This window comes from Diadema antillarum, unplaced genomic scaffold (genome assembly GCF_040938485.1).
Source record: "Diadema antillarum isolate AM-2024a unplaced genomic scaffold, OU_Dant_1.0 seq00000821_RagTag, whole genome shotgun sequence".
In the NCBI taxonomy this organism is placed as follows: Eukaryota; Metazoa; Echinodermata; class Echinoidea; order Diadematoida; family Diadematidae; genus Diadema; species Diadema antillarum.
The window spans coordinates 3,591,276-3,605,353 of NW_027271698.1; positions in this window are offsets into that span (position 1 = coordinate 3,591,276).

The following is a 14,078-nucleotide window of genomic DNA, read 5'->3' on the forward strand; positions in this document are numbered from 1 at the left end:
CAGTCTCCACAACGCTCTTCAGTCATTCTGCATTATCTTTTCAACTACTTGGCAGTATAGGATGACAGGAAAAAACTTTTCATTATCATACGGATTACCCTAAAGTTCATAACAAACTAACAAAATATTGTAAACATTATTGCTCTTTGTTAAACAGGATGTGATGCAAAAAAAACAAAACAAAAACATTTCTGTTGGCAAGGTTGGTTGTTTACATCTTTTAAGGCACATGTACCACTAGTACTACATGTATTTGGCAAGAACAGCATATATATATGCTATATATATATATATATATATATATATATATATATATATATATATATTGTCGCTGGGGCGACAAGACCACATATCTACAAAATGTCAAAGGTTCAGGAGAGCCAAAAAACATGGCGGCCAAAGCACTGTAGCGAATGGGATAGCCTTTCCTTTGACATGCCGTGGTGGCTTCATTTTTGGAGTAAGACAGTTGGGATTTGGACAGGACATCACTTAACCCATTATTTGACCATTAATCCAAAAAAGTCATTTTCACCAAAATTGCAGATACAAGGTCTTGTCACCCCAGCGACGGACTATTATACAGTATATGAAAGATGGCGAAGTAGAGTAGTAATGCATTTCAGTCCAACAGCGCTATTTATTCAGGCTGAATTTTTGAAGAATACATGAATGTCTTCCTCAGGGTTCACAATAACAATTATGAAAATAAACAAAATGAATATTTCCTTTAAAGTGGTAGTCATGGGGAATGCTTATGGCAATGCCCGAGTGTGGTATCTGAGTAGAGGCATTGTGCGTTTCTTATGAGCATGCTGACTTGCAGTCAAGATCAATTTGTATTATTATGATGTAATAATGATAGCAACCACATGAATTTGTACATGCTTAACCAAGCAGATCATCAACACATGTAAGTGTATCATACATAAGTGGTAGTCATAGGAATGATTGTGACAACACGCGTATTTCTCAGTGTAATAACTCAGCTGTATATAACTCACATTTTCATAGACTGAGGTATCTGATGTCCAACATTTCGTTATTCCAGTTCTCTCCCAATCTTATACGTGTCTTTAAAAATGTTGGCTACATGCCTGGTATCTATTATACATACAATATAATACCATACCAAGGAGGCTCAGTACCTCCTTTGTCATACACAGCTACTTTCAGTGATACAGCTGTATTTGTACTTTCCTTTTCACATACATAAAAGCTTTGTAAGAGAATGATTACTGTAAAAGTGGAAATTTTCGCGTTGTTGAAATTTTCGTGCATATCGCGCAACCAAAAAACTAGCGCGAAAATAAAAGTATGTGGATATTTTTGCTTGCCATATATTCCTGTGTGGGATGTCTTGATTCCATGGAATTAAAATCACGCGAAACTCTTCTTACCCGGCCAAGCGCGAAAATATCCACTTTTACAGTACACCCGTATGTGGAACTTCAAATTTGATGAGGGTAGGTATTTGGTCACATTCTGTCCATCAAAACTTTAGTTTGCCACACAAACCTAGGGCAAATAACATAATTCATAAATGTATAAACTACAATACAGGCTTTAAACGAGAAAGCTAAAACAAAGAATCAGTATACTAGTAGTATGCAGAGGTAGGATTGCTCTTAGATGAATACATGTTCATTATTCACACACATTCTTCACACACTGCATTAGACAAAATAACTTATCAAAACTGACTGACACATCTTCACAGTGGCGGATCCAGGGAGGACCGCAACCGGCGCACACCCCCCCCCCCCCCTTAATTTTGTTGAAACAAAAGAAATAAAAAGAAGTTTCTGTAAACAGGTATAAATGCACATATGCTTGGTTTGTGCAACTTTGATCACAATGCAAGCAAGGCTATACCATTTTCAGACAAATCTGCAGTGTCTAGATTTTACATTGTCACTATCACTACCTTCACTTTCCATAATTACATGGTTATCTAAATTTGTAAAATTCCTGCATGTACAACCAGGACCACAATTTTGCCCCTGTTTTTTACATTTGCACTGCTTATTCACACACTTATTTTTCTTACATCAACATTGTCTTGTTAAATATGCAACATTATTTCTTCTTTGTTCAATGTCTCTTGTAAATCCCAAAAAAGTCAGCAAAAGTAGAATCTTTTTCCTGAATAACTGAAAAGCAGCCATATTGAGTGATGTCTGGATACATGAATAGTGGGACATGTCTGGGGCATTTGCCCAGACAGTTCTCACCCAGCATGATTACAACCTGTGAAACCTAAGAGCAGAATGAGGGGGCAGCAGTTGATCTTCATGAGCATTCTACTGACTTGGGGATACACCTTGAGTGTTATACTGACCAAACAAAATGGGTTTAACTAGAATAATAATTTACAGATGCAATCCTGTACAGCATTCAATTTACCAGTTCCTGCGGGAGGGTCATACAAACAAGCTGTAATGGAGCATTTCCGGCATGTTCCATCTCTTGAGCACTCTTGGCGTTGAGCAAGAGCTGACTGGGTTGGTATCCCTGCAGTGGCTGGCTTGGTGGGGCATTGTTGGCTTGGGGCAGGGGAGATGGTGTTTGGTTGGTGTCTTCATACACCTTTGGCAAGAAGCTGCTTTTGTGGCACATATCTGGTAAGGGGTTGGTGCTGAAAGGCAAATCAGAGTTTAAAAAATATTCTTCAAGAAGAACTACAATTACATGACAGCCAGAGAAGGATTACAGTCATTCAAGCTACTGCCCATAATTCATTTGACTACTCTTGAAATGTGTACAATTAAATTTCATGACTTAACATTCAGTGGCATCTTAAATAAGAACATTACACTTTTTCTATTGCTCAATAATCATTAACAAAAATTTACAATACAACTGTACCAACTAAAATTTCAATTTATTAATCCCTGTTTGAGGAACTTGAGTGCAAGTTGAAAAGAGCAAGAATTCTAACTTACAGATGCAATCCTGTATCCAATTTACCAGTTCCTGCGGGAGGGTCACACGCTCGGATGTTCTGTCTCTTGAGCACTCTTGGCGTAGAGCAGGAGCTGACTGGGTTGGTGTCCCCGCAGTGGCTGGCTTGGTGGGGCATTGTTGGCTTGGGGCAGGAGATGGTGTTTGGTTGGTGTCTTCATACACCTTTGGCAAGAAGCTGCTTTTGTGGCACACATCTCGCAAGGGGTTGGTGCTGAAAGGTTAATTCAGAGTTCAAAAAATATATATACTTTGAGAAGGACTACAGTACAATTCAATTACACAACAATTATAATTATTCTAAATATTTGTCAGGAATGAAACTAATTGCAAAAATGTATACAACTGGAATTTATACAGTTCAATTCCAATGGCATTTATAAAGGAGAGCATTGTCTTTCTATTGTTCAAAGATCATTATAGAAATTTTACAAAGAGGCAAAAGAAAAAAGTGAAATAGCAACAATTGAGATGAAAATAAAATGACATTTGGCATGAACGTATTATCTATACGAAACATGCATTTGTCAAGTCTATTAAAACACAGTGGAACCAGAAGTAAATATTTCATTTGTCACAAAAACATTGGTACATCACCCCATTGTATTCAAATTGTCAAAATGCTAATGCTACGACTGTGATAGTATGACTAGTATGAGGTGGTACATTATTATGATTGTATATATTCCCATACCATCATAATGTATTTTGAATTCATCAAACTATAGAATGTAGAACTTAACTGTTGGTTCTATTAAAAATAATGATAATAATGATAATAAAATAGTGCAGGGTCTATGCCAAATACAACAAGGGAAATTGACTGATGTCATGTACATTTTACTAGTAGATCGTACTCTGCTGTCATGATCTATATCGATCTCTGTACTTTTAGTTCTAACCAGTAGTAGCGCTAGCTGTGATACGATACCGTGGACGACTATTTTACAGAACAGGACATCTAATTGTACATACGGGACTACGGCCAGTGCGTGCGCGATCAAAACTTGCCACTGCAGAGACAAAATCGAGTCCGGAATTCTCGTTAACGTGAAGGTCACGTGACCCTACATGCATACAGATGGCATCGCAAAACCAATATTTTCGGAAATTTGCTTCGACTTTGGGTGCAATTTTGATCACTTCGTTTATTTTTGAGCCAAAATGAGACTGGTATCAAAATTTCCGCTAGAATCTCATCTATTCAAATAACTGATTAAAATAACCATAGGAGTTGTAGATGGGTCAGGATCCAGCAATGTATCAGTGCATGTCAAAATCAGATTCTATCGCAAGCAGCTTCTTATATCCATTGTATCTCCCTCAAAAACTGTCAAATTCGGCTAAAAAAAGTATGGAATTAATCGTCTTTTATTGGACTGCAAGACTTACCCGGTCACGGCTCCGGAAACAGGTTCATGGCAACGTAACAACGAGCGATGTTGGGGATATACATTTTGCGTCGACGAAAAGCCTCGTCGCTAGACACATGCGCAGAATTCCTGCGCGTGGAATGAATTCGGTGGATTTGCTCATTAGCATACGACGCTGCGGACTGACTGCATGGAAGACTTGACCGAAAGATCGGTCTGTATCTGTCCGTACGTCGGGGAATGTTCCGCGGAGACTGCGTCTGGCTTCACGGATCCCCTCCGTATACAGACCGAAGTCAATGATTGCGGCTCCTGTGTGGAGCAGTCGCGCACAGATCAAACGTTACGATAAACCAAATTTCAGACAGCTTTTTTACATTCAAACAAGTATGACATGACATGACACATTATGCAGCAATATTTGGGATAAATTTCTCACATTGTGCAATCGAAATACTCACATAACCTTGGTTATAATGCAGAAATTTTATCGATATCGCAACATCGCCGTTCGCGAGCAGTAAGTCGCCATTTTGAATCTGTAACAATTGCTAAGCCAATCACATGCGAGGTACGTGTTTTAGTAAAACAAACACGTAGAAACTACCTCGCATGTGATTGGCTAATAGATTCATAGTGTATGTTTCTGCAGTTTGAATGTGACGACGCGACAGGCTGTGTTTTACGTTGAAAATTCTCCTAAAATGTTGGATTATTCATTAATCTGGTGAGTGTAACGTATTCATAAAAAACATAAATTCACCATACAAGCTTAAATTTGCCGACCTAGGGCCGTGAATTAGACGCAATCGAGAAGGGTGAGGTACCTCACCCAATTTTCCATAGAGACAGTGGTTAAGAACATCCACACAGCAATGGGTACTGCAACCTTCCGTCTGTCTACGGGGGACAGCGTTAATGGCAAAATATAAAAGAGTCCTCCGGACAGACGGATCTTTCTGTCTAATGGAAGACCAGCTTAGTGTGGCTGAATATGGGCTATCCAGCCATCTTCTCAGATGGAAAGTGAGCAAACAAACAAGCAACACAATTGATAAAATCTATAAGGTAAATGTGCAATATTACACAATCGTTGTTGAAAAAATAATGCACTTACTGTGCATTCTTAGGCATATTACTAATCAATGAGTAAGTTGACATACTCTGTAACTGAAATATTTGGAATGAAAAACTCATTTGAAGCCCTCCACCTTTTATACTCTTCCCCCATGTACACCAAGTATTTAATTCCATAAATCTCAATTATCCCTCCTATTGTTGAGTTATTCCTCACTCCCCCTTTCACCCTTTCCACACACATAACAAACCCATATATGCATCACCTCACAGGCACGGGCAGGTACAGTATACAAATAAAAACAACTAGAGAAGCACTCTGAGAGCGCTGACCTCGGCCATGCAGCTCATCTTCCAAAGAGATCAGTGATTTCCACCCATACGTATGCATGCTGAAAAATTGCCCGATTTCCCAATATTAGAAGCCTTTTGTAACGTCACCAACTTCCAGCTGTGTGGCACGCCTTGCCCTAGCAGATACTAGAGCACCCACTTTAAATAGTGTACATGTGCAAACCTCGAAAAATGCCCAACTTGAACTCCCGAGTTCATTGACCCTGCATGTATCTGCCAAGACACCAAAAATCCTTCATAAAATCATCTTTTCCTTGTATCATTCTCAACCTTAATGTAAGTTTCATCCAAATCCGTTTACTACTTTTTGAGTTATTTTGCACACGATCAAGGAACAAACAAACCAACTGACAAACGCTGACGAAATACTGTAAAACGAGGAATTTTCCCGTGCACTTTAATTTCGTGAATTTCGCGAGCGCCAAGATTCGCGAAATTAAAATACACGCGAAAGTCCTTGTTTACATTATATGCATTGAACGCCAGTGGCACTTCGCGAAAATTTCATGCCACGAAAAAGGCTGTCGGTTCCAATTTGCGAAAAATTCATGCTGTGAATATGTCATGTTTTACAGTAGCGTCCTCCCTTGGCGGAGATTATTAACAGTATTACTAGTTGCCTATGTTGGTATGTACACAACTGCACACACTTTTTTTTTCAGTAATCTTTATTCATTGACATTCATAAAAATCACACACACACACAAATATGTAAGTTACACAATGCAAGAAAGTCTGGCCACACGTTGGTTCAGGGCACCATTTCGTGAAAATTATCAGTTTCTGACAATTTCATTGAAATCCTTGGTTTTGATTGGCTGAGAAGCTGTGGTCACTGACCGTTACGATGGTACTCGTCAGAAACTGACAACTTGTCATGGCTGACCAGTTTCATGTCACTCACTATCTGTGGATAAAATCTGATGGAGGCTGGACAATTCTTGTGACAGCTCCTAGTATACCTTTCATATCTTGTCTGTCTTAACATCATCTCGTAACACATCATACATCTCCTTTAAATTATTTCAGAAAATAATGAAAGATAAACTCTGCAGCATTTGTCTTGTTTCCAGCAACTATACGGTTACAGTTGGTTATTCCGAAGGATCTTTACTCCAGAATTTTGTCATTCCGAAGGTTCGGTATTCTGATGGTTCGTAAATCTGAAAATTAAATAAGGTTTGTTATGCCGAAAGTTTGTTAGTCCGAAAATGAAATAAGGTACATTATTCCGAAGGTTCGTTAATCCAAAAAAGAAATAAGGTTCGTTATTCTGAAGGTTCGTTACTTACCCTATTTCATTTTCGGATCAACGAACCTTAGGAATAGTGAACCCAATTTAATTTTTGGAGTAACAAACCTTTGGAATAACGCCACAAATGCTCGGATTAATGAAACCTTTTTTGTTTTCGCATTAACGAACCTCAAGTTATAGGGAATTTGTGTGTTTTGGATTAAAGAACCTTCGGAATAACGAACCTTCAGAATAACGAACGTTCGGAATAATGAACAGCACCTGACTTTACATGCCTTTTACATCAAGATGACTATTGTTGGCATGGAGTTTAAGAAACTATTGCACTCATGTGATTTGCAAGAACAAACACCACTGACAACTGATACATAAGACATTCACTTGGTAATTACATTGATATGTTTCAATTTAATGTCAATCTCTGTTTGAAAGTAAAACAGAAAATACATAATATGACAACATAATACACAAAGAATGGCAACATATCTTGCTTTGCGTCGTGACACTGGACACACAATTATGATAAAACTTTGAACTCATATTTCATGCTTTGGCTGACAATGAGCAAGTCAGTAAGTTTGCTTTGTTGTTTTTAATTTCCTGCCAGAAAGATATAGCATTTAATCTCAACATTTCCACAGCCTTAATTAAATATGCACACAAATTTTTTGCATGTCACAATTTCATTGTTTTATGCTTTTCAACAATTTAACTGTTTCGATATAACTCAGTTTCACACAAAACATCACAAAGTCTATAAATCATTCAAAAGTCAATTTAAATGTCGGCTACATTTCCCATGCATTACCAATGAAAATTTCCTATAATTCTCACTCTACTAAAGCCCCTCATTCCAGCAGCTAATTGCTCAGCTATTCATTTGCCTATTTCCAGGAATTCATTGTGCCATATAAAGTTTGCTCCTTAGAAAAGGCAAGTTAAAGAAAGCTGCATTTACAGTTCTGCACCATAACATCATCAACAAGTTTCATGTGTGAGCACATCTTGCTCCACTCAAAACCAGTTACAGATTAAAGGCCTCCCAACATCCAACATCAAAATGTGAATTGTATCACATCATCTCACTATACTACACTGTATTTGACCCAGGAATCTATTTAGAAGTTAACTCCATCACATCGTCACACAATACCATGAATCTTTGTCTTCTGATTGACAGGTGGGATGATAAAATGTAAACACAGAAACCTCTTTAGTTTATTCCATTAATTACAAAACTTCTGTGTATGATCTCAACTTTCTATGGCCATATACCTTCCTGTGGGACCTTCCTGAGGTTTTACTATATACCTGGGGTGGTATTCTGAAATCCTTCCTTGGAAGAAATTTCCTATTAAGTCAGGATTTTTTTTCCTAAGTGGTATTCTGGAAAACTTCCTAAGTGTCTTCCTAAGTGTCTTCCTAACTTTTTCCCCCTAAACTTAGGAAGAAACTTAGGATATGCAAACAAGGATGAGATATGCAAATTTCTGACTTACATGTACGAAGAAGTTGGTATTCTAGACTGCACTTAGGAAAGAATTTTAGGAAGATATTTAGGAAAGCCCCACCCCTGTCCTAAGTATGTTGTTAAGATATAGCAAGCTGCAAAACATTGTGATAAGCATTGTCATTCACTGAGATCATCATGTACTTTGATACACAAAATGGGCATGAGAAAGTGGACATGCTGCGCAAATGTGCTTTTAACCCTATATGCGATTGTCATTGGTTAGTTCCTTATGATACGGCATTTCGTATTGTCTTAAGAAAGGAAGTGGGCGGGGATAAGGATGGCCTAATTTGCATTCAGAAGTTCCTAGGAAGAAATTTCAGAATACCAATTCTGTCTTTCCTAGGCACTTTCTAACTTTCTGACTTAGGAAGAAACTTAGGAAGAAACTTAGAAAGATTTTCAGAATACCACCCCTAGCCCCTTCTTTGTCATGAAGAATTACTGTGATGAGCCAGCCAAGAAAGAAGATAGTGAAAGGAATACAGCAGCAGGAAAACATTTATATCTCAAGATAGGATGAACCAGCAAACTTATGTGCTCCATCTCAGGATTTCCACACTGAGAACCCTGTATAGAATGCTAGAAAGAGTGAGAATCAACCGGATGACGAACGCAAAGTTCAGGAATATTCCCTGCACATACAATTATATTATTTCAAGCTCAGATACAATCAAGTGTAAGTTGGGTCAGCCATTGTATATTAGCTATGCTTCTCTTCCTTTATTAAAAAAAAAAATAATAATAATAATGATTAACGTCACACTAATATCCCATTGCTCTCATTTACTAACTTTTGAAGCTAGAAATTGCTATAATGTCAGATGTCACATTCCTAGCAATTCTGTGTATACCCTGAATAGCCGCTCTGATATCCAACACATTCACTTCAGTGTTACAAAAACCAAAGGAGTCTTTAGCAAAATTTACTTATTAGTCACACAATTCTTGAGAAAACTTTTGAATCATCTAGTAGCAATCTATAAAACACATGAACAGTTCAAGCCTATGAGCATCCTGGCAGAAACATGCATGTTTTATATTGCATTTTCAGTAAAGATTAAGTAAAATTCTTAAATGCTGCAAGATTATTACTCAGCAGAAAGAAAAATTTCAACTATACTCTAAAAAAAAAAAGACGACATACCACACTGGTATTGGGTGATATTAAAAGCTTTGTCTGAAAATCGTTCCATTCTTTGTAAGAATGTTTCAACACAAAACACTAGCTGAGACCATTTGCCTACTGTCACTTAAAAAAAAATGAAGTTTCATGACAAACATGCCTTGCAGATGCAAATTTTAATAGGAAATCATATAAAAGGACAGGTTTGATTAGGCATAATAGAAGAATATTCATGCACAAAACACAACAAGAAATAAGGCACATGGCAACACATGTTGGATCTTAAATACAAAGTAACACAATCAGGCAAATACATGTTTAAGGGTACTGTTATACTCATGCCGTCACAGATGTGTTAAGAGATAAAGACATACAAACAGGCAAGCAAAAATAACGAGCATCTTTTTTTCCCCCATCATTGTACTTTTATGCAATTTCAAATGCACCAATTTTGCTTAAAATGATATTATGCATAAAATCCTTGAAATACCACTCCCTTGTCATCAATGTCTAACTTGATTATACTTCTGAATACTTTTTTGATATCTAAATGAACAGTCTATCAAATTTCCTAACACTTGAAGTAATTTTGAAAGCTTTGGGAATATACATAAAATCACTAAATTACTACAAAGTACAGCTTTCAAGATTTCTCTGGCCACCACACCAGCAGTGGTGTCTTTTCATTATTTTATGGCAGATAACTTTGTCCACTGTGTATAACCTCTCGCCAGTCACCAGTGAAACATAACAAAACAAAAGAAATACATATACAGTGAATACTGTATACGCTCTTATTTTCGCGAATGAGGAGGTCATAGACATTTTCGCGAGGTGTTGTTTTCGCGAATTGACGCCAACGCTAACGTAAATGTGCTATTACCCTAGCGCATTGAGACATTTTCGCGTGTTCTTTAATTCGCAATCCAACTGAGATTCGACCCTTGTGAAAATAACCTCTTATACAGTAGAGTATTTATAATAATATTTGTGATCGGTTGAATTGGATACCACTTGACATTCACTGATTTCGTTTTAGTTCATGGTTGTGAACTATATATAAAACTCTTGCACGGGAAATCCACCTAGTCTACACAAATCAATGTTATAAATGTACTTCATTTACTTTTTCAAATAGTACATGCTCTTTCATGCACCATTCTAGGCAATGTACACCCCAAATGCATAATTAGCCCTTGTGCAATTCTATTTCACCTGTGCCTTTGGGATTGGTGAAAAAGAGCTGAACTTTGGTGAATTTCATGTATTTGTCATACATATACACTTGTAATTTTAGTATAGTGTATTCAAGATCATGTACTATTTATGTTATACATGGATAGGGTGACATATTTTTATCATACGTGCAGCACTGTTCTAATACCACAAACACGAGTACCTCAGAACAATATGTTCATAGCAAACAAACACACCAAGTATTGCCTTTTTGGTTGCATCTTATCAAAATAAAGAAGGAAGCAAACAAACCATAGATACACTGTGTTAAATATCTCCTATCTTCACCAGCCCATATATACAAGCAAAAACATGCCGACTTTCCAAAATTCACCAACACTGTGTACAAATTTGTTCTATATACACAGAATGAGCTATCTTTCAGTCGCATATCTCTTACAAGATTGCAAAATGAGGTACATAGGCTCCAGCTTGTTGGGTTCAAAAGTAGAGCAATAAATACATTCTTGAAATATATGCAGAAATTAGTGAAATTTTTGCAAATAAATCTTGTAAATGATTACATAAATCTTGTTGAAAATGATAAAGTTTGTGAACCTACTGAAAGTGATGTACTGGAGGATTGTATTTGATTCTTCCAAATAATGGATTCCTTAAACTCACATTTGTCCTTTTATATACTTAGTCAGATGCTAATGACCCAGTATTCTGTGTAAATGTTACAGTTTTAACAATATTCATCTCCCAGATCCTGTGTATATATTGCACTTGGTAAGAAGAACTGTCCAGAGCATACCTCTAGTCAATCCTGAGCCTCAATCAAATTAAGAGCATCAAATTTTAATCATGTTTCAACACTCGGGAACTGCCCATCACATTAACATGGTCACTTCAGATACCAAAATAAACATTTCCACTTTGTGGCTAAATCATACTTGTGTATGCAGTCTTTGTACTTCAGTTTTCCAATGAAAATCCCATGACTTTCATTTGACGATGGTTTTTGAAGTCTATACTTGGCTAGTGTGTCACTTAATAAAAATGGCAGGATTCCTGGATTTCTAGAAAGTTGTATAATAGCCACAGGAAACAAAGGAAATTAGCAATTTCTGTCAAATTTCAAAGGGATTCTTTGGCGCACATCTTTTACAGTGTAAGAATCTTCATGTCTGGTAGAGCTCAGTAATACACTCTCTGTGATATCCATACATACTATGTATTAACACAAATAACATATATAGGCTCCATTCGTCACATTTGCATCAATGAATACGCTTATGCTCTTTCTGCCAAAGCACATCATATACCATTCTTTCAGCGACAAATATACTGTACGCCAGAAACATTCTCAGTATGAAATTTTCATGTATTGGAGCCGATGGCCTTTTTCGCGGCATGAAGCTTTACCAGTGAATCGCCACTGGCATTCAATGCTTTGTACAGACAGACATTTTAGCGTGCATTCTACTTTTGCAAATCTTGGCTCCTCAAAAATTTTGTTATGTTTCATGCAGTCAAAAATTTCAGGTGCTACAGTATTTTGCCATGTCAATTTGCAGAGTTTCATAGCTGTGCTGGAGGGATGCATTGGAATGTTATTTCTTTATTAATATGTGATATGTGTAATATGTGACATAATACATTACCAAGATTAATTGTTTGCTTGCAAATGGGAGATCAGAGAAATACTTGAATGTACACAGACAAAATGCTACAAATCAACTCTTCTACAATTCCTGAATTTCATACTCTCTGTCATTGTTTTATTTCTCTACTGTCTACTAAAGAGTTGTTTGATGATTCATACATTCTATATTCACTTGGTCAATATTACTGTTTTCTCATACACTTGTCATTATTCAATATGTTCTCCATTTTTATTTGTTACCATAGTAACCAAAGGCTCTCACAGGAACACAAGTCCCTACTGTTCTCCTCAGTTGAGTCCAAGATCCATGTCTATAATAATTATTCTTTCTCTTCCTTCTCATATACAGTCAAACCTGTCTACAGCGGCCACCCAAGGGTGACACAAAAAAGTGGCCATTGTAGACAGGTGGCTGCTATGGACAGGGTCATCAATATGGCTTTTCTCTTAGGGGGAATTGTGTTTAGTGGTTGCATACAGCAGCTTGCCGCTATAGATGGTGATCGCTATAGACAAGTTTGACTGTATTTTGAATGTTGCTTCTGCTGTTTTCAATCATTACACGGAAATGCACTAACTTCAAACACACTAAATTTGAAGTCATAACCATGTATTTTTGCACTAAGTCTACAGCCGTTGCTTCTGACCTCATACAAACGTATGTTACTGTGATATTATACGGTGGTTAAAACTGGCCATCAGTTCATCTTCTGATGAACTTTATAAAAAATAATTTCTCTCACCCAACCCCACTGTTGTGATCTGTATCACATTACCTCTTCTCACAGTGACTCTCTTTGATCACATTCATCTGGTTCAAAATCTGCCCTTCGTATCTCGAGGGCTGACAGTAAAGCTGGATTATGCACATATCATATCAAAATGTCACTTTTCTATGATGCAGAATCAAAAGAAAGATTTAAATTCCTGCATGAGCATAACACTTTTCGTTGCTAGGTTATGTATATGAAATTCATTGTCATTAACTGACTTTAGCAAGTGAATACCTTCGATATTTAAGGGATCTTTAGTGGCTGGTCTGATAAAACTGACGAACCCCTCTTTACAACTATCACAAGATATTGTTCATACTGTATGCAAGAAGGGTACCTATGGTTATCAGTTAAGAAATGATTCATATACAGCACATCCTATGTATCACAGTAACCCAAGCACCTTTCCTCTCTTTCTTCTGTCACTACAATAAAACAAATAATGCCTCATGGTCACCAAAAAGTTGAAAACAAAGTATGCCATTATCAATCAAACCTTCACTATCACCATTGTTTTGCTCTTTTGCAAATTCATGAGTGAATGTGTTCGGTGACCTTTAATCTTTGCTATATCTGATGGAAAGCATCACAATTTGGTGACAAAATACGGAAGGTTTCCTTGAGCTGTCAAGTTTTTTTCTCTGAGACTTGAGACTATCTGCCAGCCATTCTACAGTGAAAATGCATTTCTCTCTGGCACGTCAAATACTAGGACTATAAAGTCATTGCAAGTCATGCATATTTTGTTTACTACTGTAATCAAGACTCACTGCAATGGATCCAACATATAAAAGGATA